The sequence below is a fragment of the Lemur catta genome, chromosome 9 (genome assembly GCF_020740605.2).
Source record: "Lemur catta isolate mLemCat1 chromosome 9, mLemCat1.pri, whole genome shotgun sequence".
Taxonomy (NCBI): Eukaryota; Metazoa; Chordata; class Mammalia; order Primates; family Lemuridae; genus Lemur; species Lemur catta.
This window is the reverse complement of record NC_059136.1, coordinates 12,409,736-12,433,533: the sequence shown is the minus strand read 5'-3', so window position 1 is coordinate 12,433,533 and position 23,798 is coordinate 12,409,736. Positions and strand designations below refer to the sequence as shown.

Here is a 23,798-nt window from a genome sequence, read left to right as displayed (position 1 = left end):
CTTGAAAACTTAGATTTGGGCAGCTTCTGGCCCAGCTGAATGTCATAATATTTAATGAAATAGGGCTTTTGTTTTTGTTGTGTAATAACTCTAAGGGCTCCCTGACCACTTGACATTTATTTATTTATTTATTTATTTATTTTTCTGTGGTGAAGTCTCTCTCTGTCACCTGGGCCAGAGTGCCGTGGTGTCAGCCTACCTCACAGCAACCTCAAACTCCTGGGCTCAAGCAATTCTGCCTCAGCCTCCTGAGTAGCTGGGATTACAGGTGCGGGCCACCATGCCCAGCTAGTTTTTCTATTTTTAGTAGAGACGGGGTCTTATTCTTCCTCAGGCTAGTCTCGAACTCCAGAGCTCAAGCGATCCTTCCACCACCCAGAGTGGTGAAACCATTTTATACATAGATCTACGTAACCAGTGTATCACTAGTTCTCTAAAACACATAGGAAAGCAAGACACGTTTCAAGTTGGTATCTAAATCATTCCCTGTACGCATAGATCCAACTGTTGCTTTCCTTTTGCCAAAAAGAAAACATTGCTATGGATGGAATTAAACATAGAAACATAGTTTTCAGATGAAAGAGTATGATCTTATTTACTGATTAAATAATGCCCTTTTACAAATGTGTGTACATGTATGTATATTTATAGGCATTCATGTTTAAGCTACAGATAAGCCACAGGCATTTGAATGCAGTTATGTTTGTAAATTAAACTGAGAGGAGCAAACATATCATTAGCTCTTCAACTTTGTGATTATATGGTTTTAGCATGACTCATGGTGAAATATGACAGCTTGTATGAACACTAGATATTCACAGAGAGTAATGTGTAGAAGACACTTTTCTGTAATTGGTCTCAGGGCAAAGGGCTGATCACTTGTATAAAAACCTCCAGATATGCATTTGGTCTGACTTCTAATTAGTGAAACAAAAAAGAGCTGAACTTGGGAAATTGTGATGAGTCCATGATCTTTTTTCCTTTAAGGAAATAATCATTTTGCCCTTGAACTCCAAAAGGGCTTGAAATCAACTGATTCTCCTCTTAAGCTCCTTAACAAGCATGGGGATTAGAGGCAAGCAGTGTAGAATGGTTCATATTAGATATAAATGATAATGGACAATAGAAATTCACCTATGAGTAACGTACAGTCACCCTGGGCAAGTTCATTTCACTGAGTTTATTTATTTATTTTTTATGAGATATTGTGATTCCCTTGTTGCAAAGCCACGCATAATGCAGATGAATGATAAGACCACTGGAGAGAGCGAAGTTGAATGCAGACATCTACTTAAGAGCAGTTCTTTATAAAATGCTATACGAGGTAATAGTGTTTAATTAATGACATTAAGTATATCATGAAAGTAAAATATAATTAAAATGACTGCTCTTCTATGCATTTATTTATCAAGATAAATAGTTCAACTCCATGACTTCTTCACTATTTTAAAGAAATAAAACTGGATGGAGACAAAAAGGCACCACAGCCTCCCCATTTTAATTCCAGAATCTTGTCTATGTCTTCACATCTATTCTTAAATATATCAGAAAGTAAACAAATGCTATATCCAAGTGATCTTTGTACTTGATCCATTTTGGTCACAGTTCCACTGATCTGGGTGTATAATTCTTTTGCAGACTGTTGATCCTATTCTCACCCCTTAAATGAAGAATTTGACTTAGTGCCGTTCACCTTGAAGGCAGGCACATTCTGCACACAGTCTGAAGATGCAGCATGAATTACCTCTCCCTCTGCCACCCACCCCCAAGAAGAGAATAAAGTGTAATGGACCAAGGAGGAAGGTGGGGAGAGGGAAGGACGGGGAAGTGAAATACAGCAGGTTTGGGAAAAGGATATAGCCTTTGTGATTAATATTAAAGTTCTGAGCTCACAGACATCAAATTTTATTCCTTCTTCCTGAGATTTGGATGAACCATACCATACCTGGCTTGGAGCAAGAGTCTCATGCTAAGTGATATTAAATATCAGGAATAATAATGTCCTTAAATTTTCTGCTTTTTAAAAACCTTTGAAGTTCAACTGTGCATTGGAAGACACTCTATTGGCTTCAGAACTTGCCAATAACATGTATGTGTTCCTTTAATCTCTCCAGTCCCCAGTTCTGTTCACCCCATTTACATATACAGTCACCCCTTGAACCACTCAGATTTGGACTGTGTGGGTCCACTTATAGCCAAACTTTCTTCTGCCTTTGCCACCCTTCCTCCTCCTCCTCTTCAGCCTTCTGAATATGAAGATGATGAGGATGAAGATCTTTATGATAATCTACTTCCACGTAATGAATAGTAAATATATTTTCTCTTCCTTAGAATTTTCTTATTAACACTTGCTTTTCTCTAGCTTACTTTATTATAAGAATACAGTCAGTATCACATATAATATACAAAATATGTGTTAATTGACTACGTTATCAATAAGGCTTCTGGTCAACAGTAGACTATTAACAGTTAAGTTTTAGGGAAGTCAAAAGTTATATGTGGATTTTCAACTGCACAGGGGTCCGTGCTCCTAACGCCTACATCGTTCCAGGGCCAACCTGTATGTTCTCTTTAACATTTGTTTGGATTTAATTAGTATTTAGATAGATTTATATACCAGTCACTACAAAGTAAATTTGGAGCCTAGTTGATTGTTAAATTTTTAACTTTATGGAAGCTTCTATTTACAGAGTTGATTTTCAGTTATGTATCTAGCCAACATATATTGAGCACATCTTATATTCTAAACACTGTGCTAAGGCTGGAGAGGATGCAAGGATGAGTAGGCGCAATTGTTAGTCTCAAGAATATTACTGACTAAGTATCCTTATGTGGTGCCCAGCAAGGGAAAACCTGACGTGGCAGATGGGAAGGAAAGGCTCTGGGGAAGTTGGTGGAAGACATTTGCCCTTATTATGTGAGTGGAAAGGGCTGTGGCAAACGGGAGAGTGGGTACCACATTTAAAGGGGCAGTCAAGACTCGGCTTCAGCCAATCCTTGCTATGGCAGAATGTTAGGCAATTGGGCCAGATATGCTGAGATATTAGGAAAGCTAGCAGATCTATATTTTACAAGAAATTTTGTAAAATAATTTTGTGTTGGTTTGATTTTTTAAACATGTTTCCACAAAACATGTTTTGTCTCCTCTGTTATATAGTTTGTCCATCCATTCAGTTTGATCTCATACTATTGCTGACTATAATTAGGAACCTTCTCAAATCAATGTAGACTATAGTTATTCCTCATCAACAGTGACTTTTCCAACAATGATATATCATGTTTGAACAGGGAGGTTTCCAGTTTATTAGTCAGGATAGGCTATGATAAGATGTAGTAACAGTTGACCCCCTAATTACAACAATTATGACAACAAAAGTGTATATTTTTCACTTCCATTACATATTCATTACTTGTATTCTACAACTCTGCTCCAAGTTGTCTTCTCTTTAGGCCCCAGGATGATAGATTCGCTTCTATCTAAAACATTTGTAGCCACTATGGGCAAGAGAAAATCGGCACAACCTGGCGTTAAAGTGTCCGCTTGGAATTGACACCTAACATGCTGAAATGCATTTTATTGACCAAACCAAGATGTTTGGCCATGGGATGGGGAAGTATAATCTTCACCCACTGAGATGTGAGGGAGTAGTCTTGCAGCAGTAATGTTACTGAAAACTATTTTCAATCAGTTTAGTATCTTTAGGAAGCTGACATTGGGGAATAGCTGCTACTTCAGTTTCCTTGGAGCTCTTGCTCCAAGCCAGGTATGGTATAGTTCATCCAAATCTCAGGAAGAGGGAATAAAATTTGATGTCTGTGAGCTCAGAACTTTAAAATTAATCACAAAGGCTATATCCTTTTCCCAAACCTGCTGTATTTCACTTGATATGGTGCAGTGAAAAGAGAATGCTTATACACTGTCAATGGGAATGTAAACTTATACAACTGCTATGGAGAGCAGTATGGAGATCCCTCAAAGAACTAAAAGTAGACTTACCATTTGATCCAGCAATCCCACTACTGGGTATCTACCCAAAGGAAAAGAAATCATTATATAAAAAAGACACCTGAACCTGAATGTTTATTACAGCACAATTCACAATTGCAAAGATATGGAATCAACCCAATGACCACTAACTGATGAGTGGATAAAGAAAATGTGGTATGGGTGTCTGAGTAGTACACCATGGGATGTTTTTCATGAATGGAAAAACAGATACCATTTGTTCTCACTCATAAGTGGGAGCTAAACAAAGGATATGTATGGTCATCAAGAGTAGTAATGGATGTTGGAAACTAAGAAGGAAGGCTGGGAGGAGGGTGATGGATAAAAATCTACCTATGAAGTACAATGTACACTATTTGGTGATGGATACAATGAAAGCCCTGACTTTAGCATGATATAATTTATCCACATAACAAAAAAAAAAATACTTGTACCCCCTGAATATTTTTAAATAAAAATAAATAAATAAAAGTATTCTGGAATCTTGGACTATATTGTGCACAATCCTCATGCCTTCTTCTCCCTCTTCTCATGCTACAAAACAATCAGTTATTTACTCTGGAGTCACAGCCATCCTTAAAATGCAAATTGGATCATGACTCCTCCATGTCATTCGGAAAAATAGCAAAGCCGTTAATATGGCCAGTGAGGCTTTCTCTGTGCCAGTTGGTGCTTTTTGTTTCCTGTTAACCTCTTTCATGCTATACACATCCCAATTTTCTCCACTTCACCTTCTTCATCGCTCAAAGGCACCATAACCCAGCCTGCCTCAGTGCCTTTGCATAGGCTCTTCCCTTTGCAGGGAATGCTCCCATCCACATCCTAATCTCTGGAACCTGTGAATATGTTCTCTTACATGCTGAAAGGGACTTTGCAGAGGTGATTTAGTTAATAGTTTTAAGATGGGAGATTATCCTGGATTATCCAGGTAGACCCAATGTAATAGAGGTTCTTATGTGAAGGAGGCAGGAGAATTGGAACAAGAGATAAAACAGGTAAACATGGAGGCAGAAGTCAGAGAGGGGAGAAGATGCTACACTGCTGGCTTTGAAGATAGAAAAAGGAACCATGAACCAAGGGACCCAAGTGACCTCTAGACACTACAAAAAGCAAGGAAACAAATTGTCTTCTAGAGCCTTGAGAAGGAACCTGCCCTATAGATACCTTGATTTTAGCTCAGTAGAACCATTTCTAACTCTGACCTGAGAATTGTAAGAAATATATGTTAAGTCACTAAGTTTGTGGCAAAGTTTTATGGTAATAACTCGTACACCTTCCATCCTGCATCCTTACCTAACTAACCTCTCTGTTCCTTTGTTGTTCCTTCAGAAAATCCTTTCATGACATTGCTTATCCGATTATATCCTGCCTCCCGTTATATATCCTCAACTACTCAGGACTTTTCCTTCAGAGCTATTTCTCCATTTGACATTGTGCATTTGTAGGATTACTTGATTACTGTCTGCCCTCACACTGTCTGTTAAACTGTTCTGGGGCAAGACCATGAATGAAGGAATGAAGGAAGGCATGAATATTGTAGAGGTAGTGGTGGTGACTACTTTTTTTTTTTTTTTTTTTTTTTTTTTTTTGAGACAGAGTCTCACTTTGTTGCCCGGGCTAGAGTGAGTGCCGTGGCATCAGCCTAGCTCACAGCAACCTCAGACTCCTGGGCTTAAGCGATCCTACTGCCTCAGCCTCCCGAGTAGCTGGGACTACAGGCATGCGCCACCATGCCCGGCTAATTTTTTTTGTATATATATTTTTAGTTGTCCAGATAATTTCTTTCTATTTTTAGTAGAGACGGGGTCTCACTCTTGCTCAGGCTGGTCTCGAACTCCTGACCTCGAGCGATCCACCCGCCTCGGCCTCCCAGAGCTAGGATTACAGGCGTGAGCCACCGCGCCCGGCCTGGTGACTACTTTTAAGTACTAAAAAAAGTGCGGGTTAAGAAAGAAAGGAGGTGGTTGTATTTTGTGTTATCCAGTTCCATTTTTTAAACTCTCTGTCTTGAGCAATGATCCCAGGAGAACATTAAAAATTATGACAATGTAAATGTCCTTTTCTCACCCCTGATGGAGGGTGTGTAGGCTCAGAAGAAGTGGGTGCAAAGTGCTTGCCTTTATCCATGCACGTATTGAGTGGCATTCCCGGGGGCAAGATGCAGTACAGGAATGATAAAACTTTAAATGTCACTCTGCAAACTCAAAATATTGAAATTCTCTTTATTCTACAAAATGTAGCAGCCTCAATTATTGTGCTGAACGCTAAAATAAATGAACATATCATATTATCATCAAGTGTTTACCAGAGATCTCAGTTGCAAGCAACAAACCAACTCTGGTAGTTTTAAATAGGAAACACATTATTTTTAAGTCACCAGAGAAATGGGGAGAATGGAGAAGCAGGCATTAAAAGCACAGAAGCTAAAAGAAGTCAGGCTTGAAAAGACATTGCTCTTGCCCTGATGAGCACAAATGCTACAGCACATTGCCATACCCCCCACCCCCAACTGTCTGCTGCCCCTCAATGCCATTGCCGGCACCTTGGCTCCCTCTACCCCAGGAAACTGGTTGTTGCTGCCACTGCGTCCACTGCTGCCAACATGAATGGTCCTCTGTTCCCTCTGTGAGTATCACTGCCTCACGACTCAAGTCCCGGATGCCATTGGCTGGCCCCTAGACACATGCCGGTGCCCTCGCTGCAGGGAATGGTGGGGAAATGAGTAGCCAGTCTCTCCAGCTTCCAGAGTGAGAGGGGGATGCTGTCTCCCAAGATGGGTTCCATCTTGGAAGAAATGTCAGCAAAGGGTAAATTAAAAAAAATAGTAATAAAAGGGGAATGTCCACAAAAGCAGCATCTTTCTTGGTCTGAAGAGAGTAAATTTATCAATTTAGAATTTAAGTGCTCCTGTTGTAAAACATAACTTCCTTGATTTGAATCCTTTCTCTGTGACCTTGGGCAACTTCTTTAACCTTTATCCACAAGTAAAGTGCTGAGCCCAGGCCTGGCTCTTAAGACATATCACCTGTTAGTATATAATATAAGCTGTGCCTATCCTTTTTGTCAAAGTCAGCATAAACCAGGAATATCTCGTTTTTGGAAAGGCAGTTTTTCTTGGAGAGAGGGATTAAGTTTCTGTTATTCTGTTGGCCTTGCAGGGAATTGGGTACTATTAGTATATTCAAACAGGGTTTCTAGTTATTTTCAATTCCACCTGGATTTTTTTTTTTTTTTGTAAGCAGCACATAAAAGAAATCTATCAAGTTGCGCAATCAATGTGTGTTTATTATTGCTTACCCAAGTGTTTAATAAACCCATCCTTATCCTGGGCATAGCCTTAAATACTTCATTGACTGTAACAAAGCTGCTCTTTTCTTTCTGGCCAAAGTGGCCATATAAACTATAATTAAGTACTAATTACGGGCTCTACTGGTCAGATAGGAGAACACGGAGTCCATTTCGCAACCTCCAGAACAAGCTCTCGGAGGAGACTCTTGCTGTGGAAAATATTATCAAATAAACTAAATGAAACATGGGAATAAAAAAGAAGTGGAAGGTTGAGTGTTCTTTCTCTTCTCCCCTCCCCCCTCCCTTTCTATGATGTGGCCGCTGACCTCATATATTACTTTTCTGTTTTGTGAAAAATAATGATAAAAGGAAAATAATTCTTTAAAGGATGACTCATATTTTTCATGATCAGTAAAATTATGAGGCTCTACCTTATGGATAACAATGGGAGAAAATGATTTTTTGTTTTTGCTATGTGAGAAAACCCAATATTTAATTAGTGCAATGGATGAAAAGTAAGTATGAAAAAATCACTCTTTGGCTTATAATTATCATTAAAAAATACAACATGCATTTCTTTTACTAGAAGTTTTCACTGGAGGGAAGTATGTGATTTGAGAAGCAGAGAAGTATAGCTTATTTTGAACACACACACACACACACACACACACACACACACACACACACAAGCACACCCCCAGGGCCACCTGCAGGGCCTTGCAGGCAGCTTCCAAACATCTCTGTGACTGCACCCTGCTACTTGTCAGGGAGTCTCTTGGCCATAGCCATGTGCATACTTTACAAGAGCTTAGCCTAGAAAGGACATATTTAACAGTTCGTAACTGTCTCGGTGACAGCAAGTTCTAATTTAAAACTCCTGTGTAATACTTGTTAGGAAGTTTTAATATCAAAAGGCCAGCCAAGGTCTTCCATGAAAAATTTCTAGACATTGAAAGAAACTAATCCTTTTTAGTGATGTTTGGCTTCTCCTCTGCAGTAGGTGATCTTGACTTCATATTTTATATCCATGGTTTGTTAATGAAATTTGCTTTTTTGAAGACCACCTTGCAAAAGAGGGAAGAAAAATCTCAATCCTCTGTAATACATATTCAAAGTGAAATTCACTTTGAATGCAAAATCCACCCCTAAAATTTTAGGATGCTTTTTAAAAATTATATTTTTCTTTCTTGAGGGACTTCTGCTGTTTTTATTCTTTGATTGGATAAATAAGCAGTGGATTGGCAGTGGATCACTTTGTATATCTACATTCCTTGTAAAGGTATCAACTCCATCTCCATACTCCTTGCTCCTTTCCTCAGGTGGCATGGATAACCTCCCCCTCACACCTTTACCTGTAAGGAATCCAGTGCTTGTTACAATTACCTTGGGGTGTGGTCACAGGTAAGGACAAATAGCTGCCACACAGTGTTAAAATCCTCCTTGACAAAAATCCACTCGTCTAGTTGTCCTGGGGCAGTACTGGCTTGCACACTGCAAGAACTGAGAAATGTGATAGTCTCCTTCCATAGCTACCTTCTGGGGAGATCTTTGTCTCTCTACATGAAGCAAGTAAACATGTATTAAATATCTATGCATACTGAAACACAAGCATATGTATATGTGTGAATATATGTGAATATGTGTGAATATTACTGGGTCTAAGTTGGCATGCACAGACAATACTCCAGCTAGTTTGTTGTTGTTGTTATTAAGTAGTATTACCATAATTCTCACTTATATGCACCAGCAAAAATATCAGTAAATGGTCTAAAAGATAGAAAACTGTTTTCTAGAATATTGCTTATTTCTATAGCAATCTCAAGTTACTTGATATTTGGCTGAATATTAATTTTCTCTAAAGCTAATGACCTGGGAAAATATAACAGGACTATTAATAGGGTCGTATCTATAGAGTACATTTAGATTATAGGATGAAAAGCAGCCACCAAAGAACATGATATATGAATTGTTCCTTTTATCATTTATATGACATATTATTTTTAATAGTAATATATGTCTCTCTGATTTTTTTACTTATCTATTTTGTCTTAGTATATTTTATGCATATTGTATAAGCTATTTTAATATTCTTTGGAAAAATTGTGTCTATGTGGGGCAAGAATTGCTGAGAAGAAGGGTAGTAAATAAATAAATAATGTCTGATTTGTATGGGACATTTAAATTTTTTAGACAATGCATTTAACATCATGTTAGTTCAATGGATGGCATGCATTGATATGATTATCATTTTCTTTCTTTCTCAATATAATGAAAAATGGGAATAATCTTTAATACTAATGAGTTTGTGTTTAAAAGCATTATTGATTTCTTTTAGCTAAGACATTGCATTTCTTTATAATTCATGCTTTACTAAGATTTATTAACAAATATAGCAGAGAATGGATTTTCCAGACACCTATTAATAGGTGGATGTTGGTCCAGAAGCACATAGCCTTTTGAAGTTTCTGTTAGGAGAAACCACAATGGCATTTTTGACCTAGTGGTGGATAATGTGCATCTAAGAAATTAAACAAAGTATAGTTTGGCTATTCTCTTCATCACTGACAATTTCATAAGTGATAACCATTTCTTGTGTTAAAACTCCATCATAAGGTCCTGTGGCTGTGCGTTCTTCACTGTAGTTCACCAAACACTGGGCTTTGGAGTCAGGCAGCACCTTCCCCTCTCGCATTTATGTGCTTTCTACCTGCTCTACTCCTTAGCCTTCTCTGACCATACAGCCCAGCCTCTTGCATATGGCTACTCCATGTGTAACTAAAAGATTTCAGAATCAAAGATATCACATCACGAGTGATGGAATAAAGACCTCATGTTGTGGCTCTTGAGATCAATTGGTACCTTCATCTCAGCTGGTCAAAATACAGATGGATTCTGACGCAAGACGTTTTTTCCCAGTGTTGGGAGTTGCTGGTCATGGAGTATAAAGACAAAACACCTTCATCTTGTATCTACAGCCTAAAGGCATCATACCTTTCCAACATTATCTTCCACCATTCTCAATGTTATACTTTCTTTCAGATAAATCGCCTACTCCTTGTTCACTGAGTATCTTCTGTTGCTCCACATGTGGACTCAAGGTGATCCTCAACTCTCCTGTCCTTACCTGCTGCTCTGAGGTTTGCAAGGTCCTGGAAACCAGCCCTGGCAACTCCAGCATGGCCACGCTTTTTCTATTGAATTTCTCCAGAACTCACTCCATGCATCATTTGATAGTTAGCAATTACTGTGGTTCATTAACAGTGATCTGTCCTGCTACTTTTCCGCATTACCTGCCACCAAGCTTGCTGGGCTGTGAGTCCTCCCAGGGTAGGAAGTGAGATCCCCTAACCTCTGCAATGACCACAAAGCACCTTGCCTATGGTAAAGGCTAACTATCCTTGAGTAACAGAATAATTGATGGAAGAGTCTTGAAGTGAGGAGCAAGGGGGAATTAACATTTTTGAGCACCTACTATTTTCCAGACACACCACCAGGCATTCCACATATGCCCTTCATTATATACTCAGAATAGCCCTGTTAGATGGGCAGTCTTCCTCCCAATTTATGTGTGACAACACTGAGCCTCAAAGATTGGTATCTTGCCTAGAGTTGGGAGAAATGTCACTGTCATGCTTACCACTGAATCACACTGCATTGAGTAAACAATGCTTAAAGTAAACAAAGCTTAAAACAATGCTTAAAACAATGCCCACTGTTGCTCCCTGACAGTCAGTTCTACACAGGGTGGGCAGAGTAATTTTTGTAACATATAAAACAGATAACAGCATTCTCAGTTTCTGAACCTGGCAATGGCTTCATCTCACTGGATAAAATCCAAACTCTAACCCAGTCTACAGCACCTGACATTCCCTGGTTCCTGATGGCCTCTGAAACCCACATCCTGCTTGTCTAATATCTTCTCCTCCTACGTTGGCTCTCTCAACCTCCAGCTTCTCACATGTCAAGTTGGTTTGCTCTATCTTTCTGAAATATTCTCCTCCAAAGTGTTGCCTGGATCTCTCCTTCAGTTCATTAAGATCTCTGCTTAGATACTTTAGCTCCTCAGAGAGGACTTCCTTGCCCCTTCCTGCCTATAATAGCCCCTTACCTCCTTTACTGACTATCCCATTACCCTGTCTTGATTTTCTTCTGCGAATTTCCTCACTACCAGACAGTGTTTCATGTAGGCATTGGTAATTAGTTTGCTTCCATCACTCACTGGGATATGAGCTCTGAAGTTCAGGGACTTTTCACATCTTCTTTGCTTCTGTATCCCCAGCATCTAGAACAATGTCTGGCATTTTGTAAGTTACCAATAAATCATTAAATGAATATTCAATAAACTATCATTCTGTTAGGGCTATGTGCACAATTGAGGGCTGACTTTGGTCTTGACACTTAGTTGGATTGTTCATTTTCATATACACAACAAAGGGTGTCATGTGGAATTCATAAAACAACAGAGTTTGAACATCCAATCAGGACATGTGGTCTAACAAAGTGTAATTCTATTTAATGGGAGAGAAGGTTTGCAATGAATTCTCTATGGGAAAGCCTATGGGTGAAGGAGGCTCTCACATCGCTCAACACTTTTGTAGCGGGAATAGATATCACATTGTCATTTTCCCAGGTGCAGTTCTATCAGGGTATAAAGTAAGAAGCCACATCATTAAAAAGGGAAACCAACATGTATTGCATAATGAACAGTCACTGCCCCATATACTTTGTTTATACTTCCTCATGTAGCTTCCTTGACATATATGTTCTTCTCCCCTCTAGAGATAAGTCAAGGGCCTCGCGGCTGAAGTACTTGCCCACAGTGAGACGCATTCAGATTGGTAGAGCTGACATTGGTCCATAGGACTGTCTAGCTCTGAAGCCTGAACACAAAAATCAGGATTTTATCGAAACCCACATATCTCTTTATCAGGTGTCCCAACTCCATTCACTTTTTCCAAAGTCCCACAGCATTTCTAGCACCTCCCTCTTCACCACCAATACACAAAGATGTACACAAAGCAAAGCAACCTCAAATCTATGGACGACGGCCAAGGATTTGAGGCTGAGGTTTTCTGTGCCAGGCTCTCTCTCGCTAAGCCAGGAATATAACACCTTCTTTTGGCTTCAGGAAAGCGTCAAGACAAATCTTAAACCAGATACACTCCTTTTAATCCTATTGTTACTGTCTTGTGTGGTGCCAAAGTAAAGAAAGGAGGTGCTTTTAAAATGGGAACTCTAAGAAGCTATAAGTAGGATACACAAAACCCACACTTAGAGCAATTCCCAATGGGGTTAATGCATGATCTCTCCTAACCACACCTCCTCCTTCCCGTCTCCCTCTTCCTGTGCAGTAACACGTAAATAAATGAACCAACAAGCAGTGTTCTACTCTGTTTTATGAATTCAAATATGATGACTTCAACATGCAATTTTTTTTTTTTTACTTTCTTCTAATATGCAGTAAATAAATAAATAAGCACGTGTGGGTAGAGGCAGAGAACGTTGACTTTGGGAATTTGTATTATTGTAACAAAACTCAAGCTACGGTGAAAACCAGAGGGAGGCAGGGAGTAGTAAAGATGGCTGCATTGGGCACACATGGGTGTCAACACAACGCGTGCTGAGATGACATGTACTTGTTGGTAGGCGAATATTCCTGTATTTTACCTGCCGCCTGACCACTCATGCAGGTCAGCAATAGTTGACATGATCAAGCATTAAACTGCCTGACAGGATGTAGCTTCTGTGCACTTTTGTGCTCTCTGACTAGGAGCAGAGACTTCCTGGTGAGTACAGCTAACAGCAGATGAATTAGTGCTTTTTACCAGCAGGAGTTCGGGACCCTGTCGTGCCTGAGGTGAAACCACCAAATACCAACTCAATCCTGTCAGTGCTGTGACACTTCTTTGTCACACGTTGACATGGGATTTCTGAGGAGAAAGCTGGGAAGAAGCGGATATGAAATAAATGTTTATCAAAGCACATAGGAGAATAAAAGCGTCGATTCTGTCTTTTTCAAAATTACCTGAGGTGAGTGACCAACAGGGGGCCGAACTGTGCAGAAAGTTGAGAACTTGATTGACTCTATTGCTTGGCTTGTTAAAACTCATACACCTCCCTCCAAAGAACCAAGCAGCCACCAGTGGTGAAGTTCTCCTTCTGAATGGTTGGCATGAAACATAAAGGACATTGTGACATGGAAAAGCAGAGATGCAATGTACAGACCTGAATGCCCCCAGATTCGGACAGACAACTTGAGAACATAACTTACAGATTCATTTCTATCTCAATTTTAAATAAGGGCTATTTGAGACATTTTTTTAAAAAAACACCCATTTTCCCTTCCCATATTTCTTATGAGATGAATGAGTTTAGTTCTGAACTTGAATTTTATTTCTGGAATGGAGAGAACCAAGTTCAACTATGTCTTAGAGTCAACTTCAGGGTCGATTCTTTTCCTTCTCCAACTTCTTGCAATATATTTCATCATGCTAGAGCTTTAAAATATGATTTGATACCATCATTTGCCATAACTATTGAATCTGAGTTATTTCTTGGATTGAAGACTGCATCTTTCTTAATACCAAATGTAGAGATGCTAAAATGACAACCCTCAGGTCAGATATTAAAATGTACAACTTCTCCTACTCTTGTAACGCTTGGTTGATAAGCAGTTATTGTCCTGAAAGCCAGTCATTGGAGTTGAAAGATAAATATTATTTCATATCTTATTGAATAAAATATATTATATCACAGGTGATGGAGACAGATTGACTCAATAAATTCTAATAGTGTATGCTGAGAAATAGTGGCAATAAAAATGCTGATGACTTGACACAGGGAGAATATTGAATGTCATTAACATGCTGTTTCCTCTTTTCTGATCTCCCTGTCATGTTCTTCACACTGTCAGAATCTCTATCAGCGGATTTTTCTTTGGTTTTATCAGCGGGAGAAAAGTGGCATTTTTTAGTGCTTTAAATTATCCAGTACTCGACTGATTGCAGAAATGATCCAGTAGCCTAAAATACAGAAAATTATTATAGGATTTTATATTTAGCAATAGCATCAGCGTGTACTTGAGCATGCTAGAAAAATGTGACATGCCACTGAGCTCTACAGTTTGGTCTCGCCACAAAATTTTGCCCAAACTCTCATTTTTTGCTCATTTTTATTAATTTAATCAGTTTGGAATAAATGGAGAATTTTTAAAATAGCCTAAAGAGTTTATTAAAGAATTGAAAGAGTTAGTTTTAACAGGGTATTTTAACAAAGGCTAGTGACATGGTTCTTATTTTCAAGAGGTGCAGTAAGATACAGGTGATCGAACTTTTTAAAGTGTTGTTTAATTCCCATTGTTTTTGCATATTGGTTGGGATAGATAATGAACACATGCTGACAGAATTTAACATTTAAGTTACAACCTCCAAATTGATATAAAAGATGACTATTATGTCAGGAGAGTAGTGACAAGCTGCTGATGAGTATTTCATATGGTGATGCTTCACAGGCTTCCAACCTCAGATCCTCAGATGCAATGATTCCCGGTATTCTCTCCAGTGTTCTGGAGAAAATCCCTTAGGGGATACAGCTCCTTGAATTTATCCATGAATACCCCAAACTGAAAATACCTCAAACTGAAATTATCTTTCCCTACAAAAACCTATTTTTCTTCCTGTCTTCCTTATCTCCATGAGTGACAACATATCTAATCTGTGACCCATACCAGACTTTGAGATACTCTGTGTCCCCTTCCTCACCCTTACCCTCCACAAGCAAGCAATCGCCAAAGACATAGGTATCCTTTCCACAATGTTTAGAATCTGTGCAGTTCTCCCAGTCCTCACTGTCCTATCCTAGTTCAGGTCATTACTGTCTCTTCCTCAATGTTGCAATAATCTCTTAATTCTCCTTCCATCTTCCAATCCATCCCTGTCCCCTCACCCTGAACTTTCATCCATTCATTACAATGTGGCAAATCTGATCATGCCTTATCCTGCTGGAAATTCCTTTAAAGTTTCCCCTCCATCTTCTGCAGTGTATCCCAGGGGTTCACCAAAGGTCACCAAACGCACCCTGCCTTTACAGGCAGCAGTGAGGTCCGTTTTAATGTCTACTTTAAAGCAATAACTAAAATATCAAAATATTACCTCTCTAAAGATGGCATGCTTAGAGAGCCTACCACAGTGACTTGAAAGTCGAGCATTTCTGGAATTGATGGATCTCAGATAATGCTGCATGTGAGTTGTCACTTCACCTCCATGACTTAGATGTCCTGAGATACTTAGGTGGTTATAGTAGGCAAGCAAACTGTTTTTATTCTTAGACTAATTCACTTTATGTCTATCAGTGATTGATTAATGAATGTACTATTGATTAAAGGGAAGAAGCTTAAAACAGCGATGTAAATATGTAAGTTAATAAGCAGTGTGAAAATATAATTATGCAATGAGCTTCAATAGATTGGTAAAGCTGTATTCATCCCATTATAGTTTGTATACATTAGAGCAAGTTGTATCTACTGATTCAAAACCCAAAACTAGAAAAGGAAAATACAGGAAAAATATCCCATTTGTCCTGTTTAATTCTTCTTTAAGTTTATTGGTAATAAAATAATCTATCTGTACCCATAATATTTTATTTGTGGAAAAGTGCCTGTCGGTAACATCCTGTAGCTCATAGTTTAGAAGCAAATTATAACATTCATAAAACAAATTAACTAGTTGTTTATTTCTGTGTGTGCCTGTGTTTGTGTACGTGTGTGGGAGAAGGTCAGACAGAGATAAAGAAAGATTACAAATCCCCAAACTGCCAATCAGTCCATGAAAGCATATTTTTACCTAATTCTTATATTGTAAGAGATAATTCATTTCCAATCTACATTTTATTATACATTCAGTCCAAAAAACCAGATGGGATATATATCATCTTGGAATTATTTGTTAACAATTTTTTATATATTAATTCTCAAGTAAATAACAAGAGTGGCATTTGTTATAGAAAAGAGAAGACATTTTCCTTGACATATAATTGTTGTTAATGATAAATGTAGCTGGGTGTCAAAGAGGGACTTTTCTGTCTCTTTTGGGGCCAAGACCCCAATTGTTGAGAAAAGTAAAACATTCCAAGAACTCTCCTAGCATAAGAGGAAAAGTTGGACTGCCATGGCAGGATGTGCCAAAACATGTGCTGCCAGCATTACTGAAAAACCACTACCAGACCCCGAGAATAGAGATTGCCCAGGCAGAGGAGGAGCATGTCTTCAGAGAGTGTGGACAGAGGCATTTTTCTTATCTTTGACCTAGTGAGTAAAAACCTTCAAGTATCTTGTTTCTTAGAATTTGATGGGGCCTCACCATGACCTGGAGATGTCTAAGGCAAAGACAGGGCTATTCTGTGACTGCTGCAGACCTCTGGGATGAGCCCTTTGTGGGGGAGTTTTCTGGATCCTTCTGAAAGGAATACCACCTAGGGAGGTAAGAGGACTCAGAGGAAGGATGACCATTTTACTTACTAAAATAACACTTTTATGACAAAAGAGAACTAGAAAACCTAAAGATCTGCCTGATAGTTCATCGAGGAGTGAGCAGTGGCCAGCCTTCAGAGCAAATGATTAGAGAGAATTAAGTTATTTTCTGCTTGGAGAAGTCCAGTTTTCCCAATTATGTAATGATAGCTAGTAAGAGTGTAGTGCTTATTCGGAGCTAAATATTATGTCACAAGTCAGGGTACCCAGGAAGGTGACTCTGAGTCAGAGATTGTGAGTTGGGAGTTTTCTGGGGCATACTTTTTGTGGAGTGAAGGAATCTGGATTTGATACAAGGAGACATTAGAAATTAGATGTGTTCATAACCTAGGCCTTAGCCAGGTTGGAATGACTCTGTAAAGTTGTCCCCAAGTGGGGTAAGGGACTAGGCTTTTTACATAGACCACGCATTCCATGTGGGTTACTCCAGGGAGGGACACATGACCTTGGATGAGGTGACACACTTCATTCTAGAGAACTCGCCAGGAGGAGAGAGGCTCTCAGCTGCCAGCTGTGAGTCACCAGGATGCCCAACGACTGGGAGAGTATGGGAGTCTCAGTCCCGAAGGGTGTGGCTGGCATCTCACAGAACCCAATACAGTCCGTCCCTTCTACTACTAAGATCCACTCACTTCATATGAGTTTGGGGATCAGCTTCTCCAGACTTCTGGTGGGCCATTTTTCCTGAGGAAACTTACAAGAAGTTAACGGGACATACAGAAGCCTCCACCCCTACAGCTAGTCGTGAGGCTGTACCATTTCCTTCTCCTACTGTTTCCCTCATCCTAAAACAACCCCTTTGCAGGTCCAGGTAGCTTACCTGTGGATTGGGATGACCAAGATCTTTATTTGTGAAGAGTTGTGAGACCTGGGCACCGTGCACTTCTGAGGCTATGGGTGCTGCACTTGCCCATTACTATCAAAATTTGGCACAAGAATAGCAAGAGGCACCCAAATGGTTACTGAACTTAATATTCTCTGTTCCTATTGTGTAAAAGTAGCCTCTACCTCTTCCTGATGGTGAGTGCCAATTACCCCTGCCTGGTGGGGTAAGGAAGGAAGCATGGTGGGGCTTCCTTTCCTTACCCACTGCTTTATGGCCATCTTTCCAACCCCTGATGCATCTAAAACCATATTGCCAACCAAGTCTCATGGCCCAAGTGTTGGGCTGCTCACACCACAGCCTGACTCTGCTGCACCCTCCTTTGGGTATTTTGCCATGCTGTTTACAGTTCTTTCTTCCTTCACACAGTAAAGTGAAATGGCACCAGAAGAAAGGCTTTTCTAATAGTTAAGTTGAGGGAATTTGCTGTGGGGGGCTATCTCCAGAACTCATCAATATCATGGTACCATGCCTATATACCTCTTTGATCACAGGCTTGTCCTCTTCAGTTATAACAGCAGTGGCTTGGGTCCACCAGATCCAGAGCTTCAACTTTGATAGAAAAAAAAAAAAATGGAAAAAGAGTGGATATCAGTTAAGTAGTGTCCAGAGCACTTTCTTGTTGGTTTATAAATTTTCATGTTAGTATGAGTGCAGAAGTCCAAAGCCATATTTGAGATGTCAGCCCAATGTAGCCTCAGCTATTCAGGGTTGATTGGCAAGGATCTGACAGGCTCCAGAGCATTCTCAGTGGACTGAACTAGCTTAGGATTATGGAGCAGGGGGATAACAACTTGAATAAAAATATCTGTCTTCATTCTTTTGCCAAGAATAATTGTCCATGCAATGTCTAAATTAATGTCATTGCAAAATCCTGTAATTGGTTTGGGGTTATAATTGGTGAAGCAGAATTTGAGAAAGGACTGGGAGTGTACTGGGCCATCTCGAGGAGTCCTTCATTAAAACATCCTTCTCTTGAAATGGTACCGTAATAACAAAGTTGTTTTTGAGCAGAGCTCCATGTTGGATTTCCATACAAAATCTGAGCCTCTAATGGAATAGGTTTACACTTTGTTTGTAATACTCCTATTTACATATTTTCCAGTATCAGATTCAATTCTAGAAAATAAGGCATAACTTCTACCAATCTTAACCAATCTTATATTTAAGGGAACCAATATCACATTCCTGTGCTATCCGTAGTGTTGTCAAGATAATTTGACAAATATGTTCTGGAAGAACAGTATGATAACTCCACCAAAGACATTCTTTATTAGAAGACAATTGGTGGACATGTTATTTAGATTCTGTCAGCATCTCTGCCTGTGAATCACTCCTCTTTGCTCAATATGGTCCTGGAGGCCTCATACATGCCACTGCACAACCTCTGACCACACTCTCTGACCACAGGTTTTGACTATCACACCCCAGGTTGGGCCAATGATAGCACTCCATCTCCTTAGATACTAACATTTGCTCTGAAATGAGAATATTACATAATCCAGGGAAAGCAGAATCTTCCCTTATATTGGTTCATGCTTATTGGAAGCAAAAAATACTTATTTATGTTGGGACTTTAAAGATAAGAGGAGGTAAGCCAGAGATGGCCAGCGGTGGCTGGTGGCTATCTTACTCACTGTATGTAAGAGACCTTCCCTTCAAATAAAATGAGAGCTTAGAGATGGATGCAAAGGAAGACCTCTGACACATTCCTTGAGTCCATGGATCTGAATGAACATTCAGCTAGACATTCTCTTGGACTTTTCAGTTAATAAGCCAATGAATTATTTTTCTGTTTGTTTGTTTGAGTTAGGTTTTTGCCACTTTAAACTAAAAACATTCAGTGTAATATAACAAGTCATTTGAATGAATTGTGCATGAGTTCAATCTGTTACTGCTTAATTCCTCCTCCCCAACTTATCGACATCTAATTTAAGTCAGGCTCATCTAGGACCACTGCATATCTTTGTATTATTTCTATCTATTTGGAGACATGCACCAAAATGGCTTTTCTACACCAACTTTTTAAAGGAGAATCTGCTGTGGCCAGTAACTCATAAAATACCCATTGAATCCAGTTCTATCAAGTTCATGAAAATGTAAAAGGACTAAGTGAATAATTCCATTGTCATGTAAGCAGTGACATAGTTAAGAATATGGGATTCTGCTTAGTATAAAATTCCCAAAGAGGAATACAATAAACACCAGTTGTAAGGACATGACTGTAGAAAGAATGAAAATAGAAAGAATTCTTTATGTAGTGATATCCTTTCTTTTTTTTCTAAGTACTATGCAACTATTGGCTCTCTGCTATTGGGAATAGCTAAACATAGATATAATCATATAAGGTGGAATATCAGTGACTAGGAAGTAACACTTTATATTTATAATACACTCCTCCAGAGTCAGAAATCTGTAGTAACTTGGAATTTTAGAATTTCTTTTCTTAGTGGAGGACAAGAATATGAAAATGACTTAAGCTGACCATAAGAATTTGCATATATTGCTTATATTTTACCTGTTTTTTTATGAAAAAAGTGTTAATTTCATATGGTTCAACATAATGGTAGCTTATAATTTATAATGTATCCTAATAATAATTTATATTGTATCCTAAAATATGGCTGTATTTGCAGGTGGTGAAAGAGTATGTCATACAATAGGGAACCTGAGATGATGAAAATGAATCCCACTTAATGTAATGGCTAGGCACTTTCTCCTCTCATCTCATTACCTAGGCTGCAGTCGCTTGCAGTCCCTGTGCCTTTGCAGTCACTCGAGGACTAGGGGGAGCTGGGCATCTCTGGCTCAGAGAGGAAGCTCCGAGTCCTTGAAACTGGACCTGGCTGGGATTTGGGGAAATGAGAAACCTTTGGTCTAATCTCTCCCTCACTTCTGCAAGAGAGCCTGGGCAGAAGAGTCTTCTAAGGTCCATTCTTTTCGGTTTCCCAAGGACAAGGACACAAAGTTAATTTTGTCACTGTTCCAACTAGTTTTTGCCGCCCATCTATCCCATGGGACATAAGGTATCAACTCCCCTCCCTGCTCTTTGGTTTGCTTAGATTAGGAGTCAAGATAAAGCTATAGTAACTGAATCGGCACGGTATTGGCACAAAAATAAAAACATAGACCAATGGGACAGAACAGAAAACCCAGCTATAAAATCATCCACATACAGCCAACTGATCTTTGACAAGTGCAGACAACAATATACACTGGGAAAAGAATCTCTAGTCAATAAATGGTGCTGGGAGAATTGGATTATCACATGCAGAAGAATGAAACAGGATCCATATCTCTCAGCAGTTACAAAAGTTAATTCAAGATGGATAAAGGACTTAAATGTAAAGCATGAAACCATAAGAATGCTGCAAGAAAATGTTGAAAAAACTCTTCTAGATATCAGCCTAGGCAAAGAATTTATGAAGAAGGCTCCAAAGGCAATTGCAACAACAACAAATATAAATAAATAGGACTTGATTGGATTAAAAAGCTTCTGCACAGCCAAGTAAATAATTAATAAAGCAAATAGACAACCTACAGAATGGGAGAAAATATTTGCAGGTCATACATCCAATAAAGGACTAAGAACCGGAATCTACAAAGAATTCAATCAAATCAGAAATCAAACAATCCCACTAAAAAGTGGTCAAAAGACATGAACAGAAGTTTTTCAAAAGAAGATAGACAAATGGCCAATAACATATGAAAAAATGCTCATCACTTATCATTAGTAAAATGAAAATTAAAGCCACAATGAAATATAACTTTACCCCAATCAGAATGGCCTTTATTAAAAAGTCCAAAAACAATAGATGCTGACATGAATGCAGAGAGAAAGGAACACATATACACTGTTGGTGGGACTGCAAATTAGTACAGCCTCTATGGAAAACAGTATGGAGATTCCTCAGAGAACAAAAGTCTACCTACCATTTGATCCAGCAATCCCACTACTGAATATTTACCCAAAGGAAAAGAAGTCATTTTATCAAAAAGACACCTGCATGCAAATGTTTATCGCAGCACAATTCACAACTGCAAAGATGTGGAATCAACCCAATAACCACAAACTGATGAGTGGACAAAGAAAATTGAGGGGAATTTTTTCCTCAATTGGATAAAGGACATCTATCACAGTTTTTGAAGTAAGATTAAAAATTTTCTTTCTAAGGTTAGCACTGTCCATTCTTGCACTGTCTATTCAACATTATACTAAATTCTAGCCATTCAATGAGGCAAAAAATGAAGAAAACTAAAGTAAAAGCATTCAGATTGAAAAGGAAGAATTAAAACAGCATGCGTCATATGTATAATACAAATTCACTAAAAACAATTGAGTTGTACAATTGCAATTAGTGAAATTTATGGCATATAAAAAGTAACCTTAATGCAAATGAAAAGGCAAGTCACAAACTTGGAGAAAAGATTCACAGCACATATATGAGACAAAAGATTCAGGTACAGACCATACAAAAACATTCACAATTCAATAATAATAAGACAAACAACCTAATTAAAAATGGGCAAAATACTTGAGCACACTTCACTAAGTACAATATAAGAATGGCTAACACATGAAAATATGCTCAAAGCCATTAGTCACCCAGGAAATACAAATAAATACCACAAGGAGACATACATTTCACTGTCTGGAAATAATCACATGGCCACACTTGGATACAAGGGAGGCTGGGATATGTAGAATTCATATAGGATGACCACATGTCCAGATAACAGTCTGTTCCATCACTAAGAAGGCAGGAGGAGTAAATAAAAAGGTCTCTGCTACACTCTTCTAAACATAATATATATATATAAGCCATAATGATATGAAGGAAGCAAAAGAGCATATAAATTTTCAGACAGAAACTATAAACTAAGTTTTGTTTGGATAAGATATTTGCTTACTTAAAGAAAGTAAAATTTCCCTAATGACAAAGAGGCAGTATTGCACATTGGATTCAGATAAGCCTGGATTAGAATTCTAGCTCTATCACTTACTCTTTATGTGAAAGTTAATAAACATCTCTGAATCCTAGTTTACTAGCCTATGTAAAGGACAGATTATTTTAACATATTCATAGTGGGATCAGGAGAGTGCTGTTTATCCATTTAACACGGTAGTTATGATACTACATGGTTTTGCTTTGCTCTGCCTCTCAAAGATTGTATCAATTTATGAGTGATTGATTTCTAGTATCTAGGTTTTATTAAGTCTTCATATGCAAAGCACAGAGGAATCTGAGGATTTGAGGAACTTAGGAGTATCAGAAATTTTTAAAGTTCACACTGGATCTGCATAAATATAAGTAACAGATAATATCTCACTTCCATCTAAAGCGAACCACTCTTCACGAAGCCATTCCTGAAACAAACATGCCAACAAATCTCCACAAAAATCCTGAGGTTGGGAGTCTGAATTTTGAGCCACTCTTTCTTATCAAGAAAAGTGACTGCTATTACATATCTAAATGAGATTATTAACAGTTTGTGTTTTGGAAATAATTTGTGACTCCAATTGTCTTGTATTTTTAAGTATTTTAGTTTGTTAACCCCTCCTTGAGATGTGAAAGAGCCACAAAATAGAGCAGTTACTAGCTTCACAAGGATCAGCAGACATTTATTGCTGAAGACTATTGCCACTGTGAAAGTATAAGACATATAAGAGATAACTGATCAATCTGCCTTCAAGAAATTTATAAGGTCAATTTTACCACCTTGGTATTAGCTAGTCAACACTCACCTCTACAGTCCAGCAGTCTTAGATGCCGGATAGCTTAGTGGGTACAACAGTGGGTTTAGCTCTCAGCCACATCTGCATTCAAATTCTAGTCCTGCCTCCTCCTCTCATGCAATGGTAGCTAGAGGACCTATAGGAACTATCTGCCTCCTATGGTAATTTTGAGGAGCAAAGATGCTAATGGATAAAAGTTCAATGAGAGGCATTGTTGCAACTATGCCCCCAGGCTGCAGGTTGCAGACCAGGGACAACATAAAACCTGAGCCAGTGGACCAGACCTCCATCCAGTCTCTTCTGCCCCCACCATATGTGTGACCTCCAGCTCCGTGGCCAACCATGACCCTTCCCTTTG

The 23,798-nt window shown here is 38.8% G+C and overlaps 1 long non-coding RNA gene across 1 annotated transcript in view; it reads right to left on the bottom strand.

The window, feature by feature from the left end:
• Positions 1 to 23,798, bottom strand: part of LOC123644639 — an 84,606-nt gene that overhangs the window by 28,669 nt on the left and 32,139 nt on the right. The window contains exon 2 of the long non-coding RNA XR_006737200.1: positions 18,184 to 18,255. This is a non-coding gene — a long non-coding RNA (uncharacterized LOC123644639). The remainder of the gene's footprint in view (positions 1 to 18,183; positions 18,256 to 23,798) is intronic.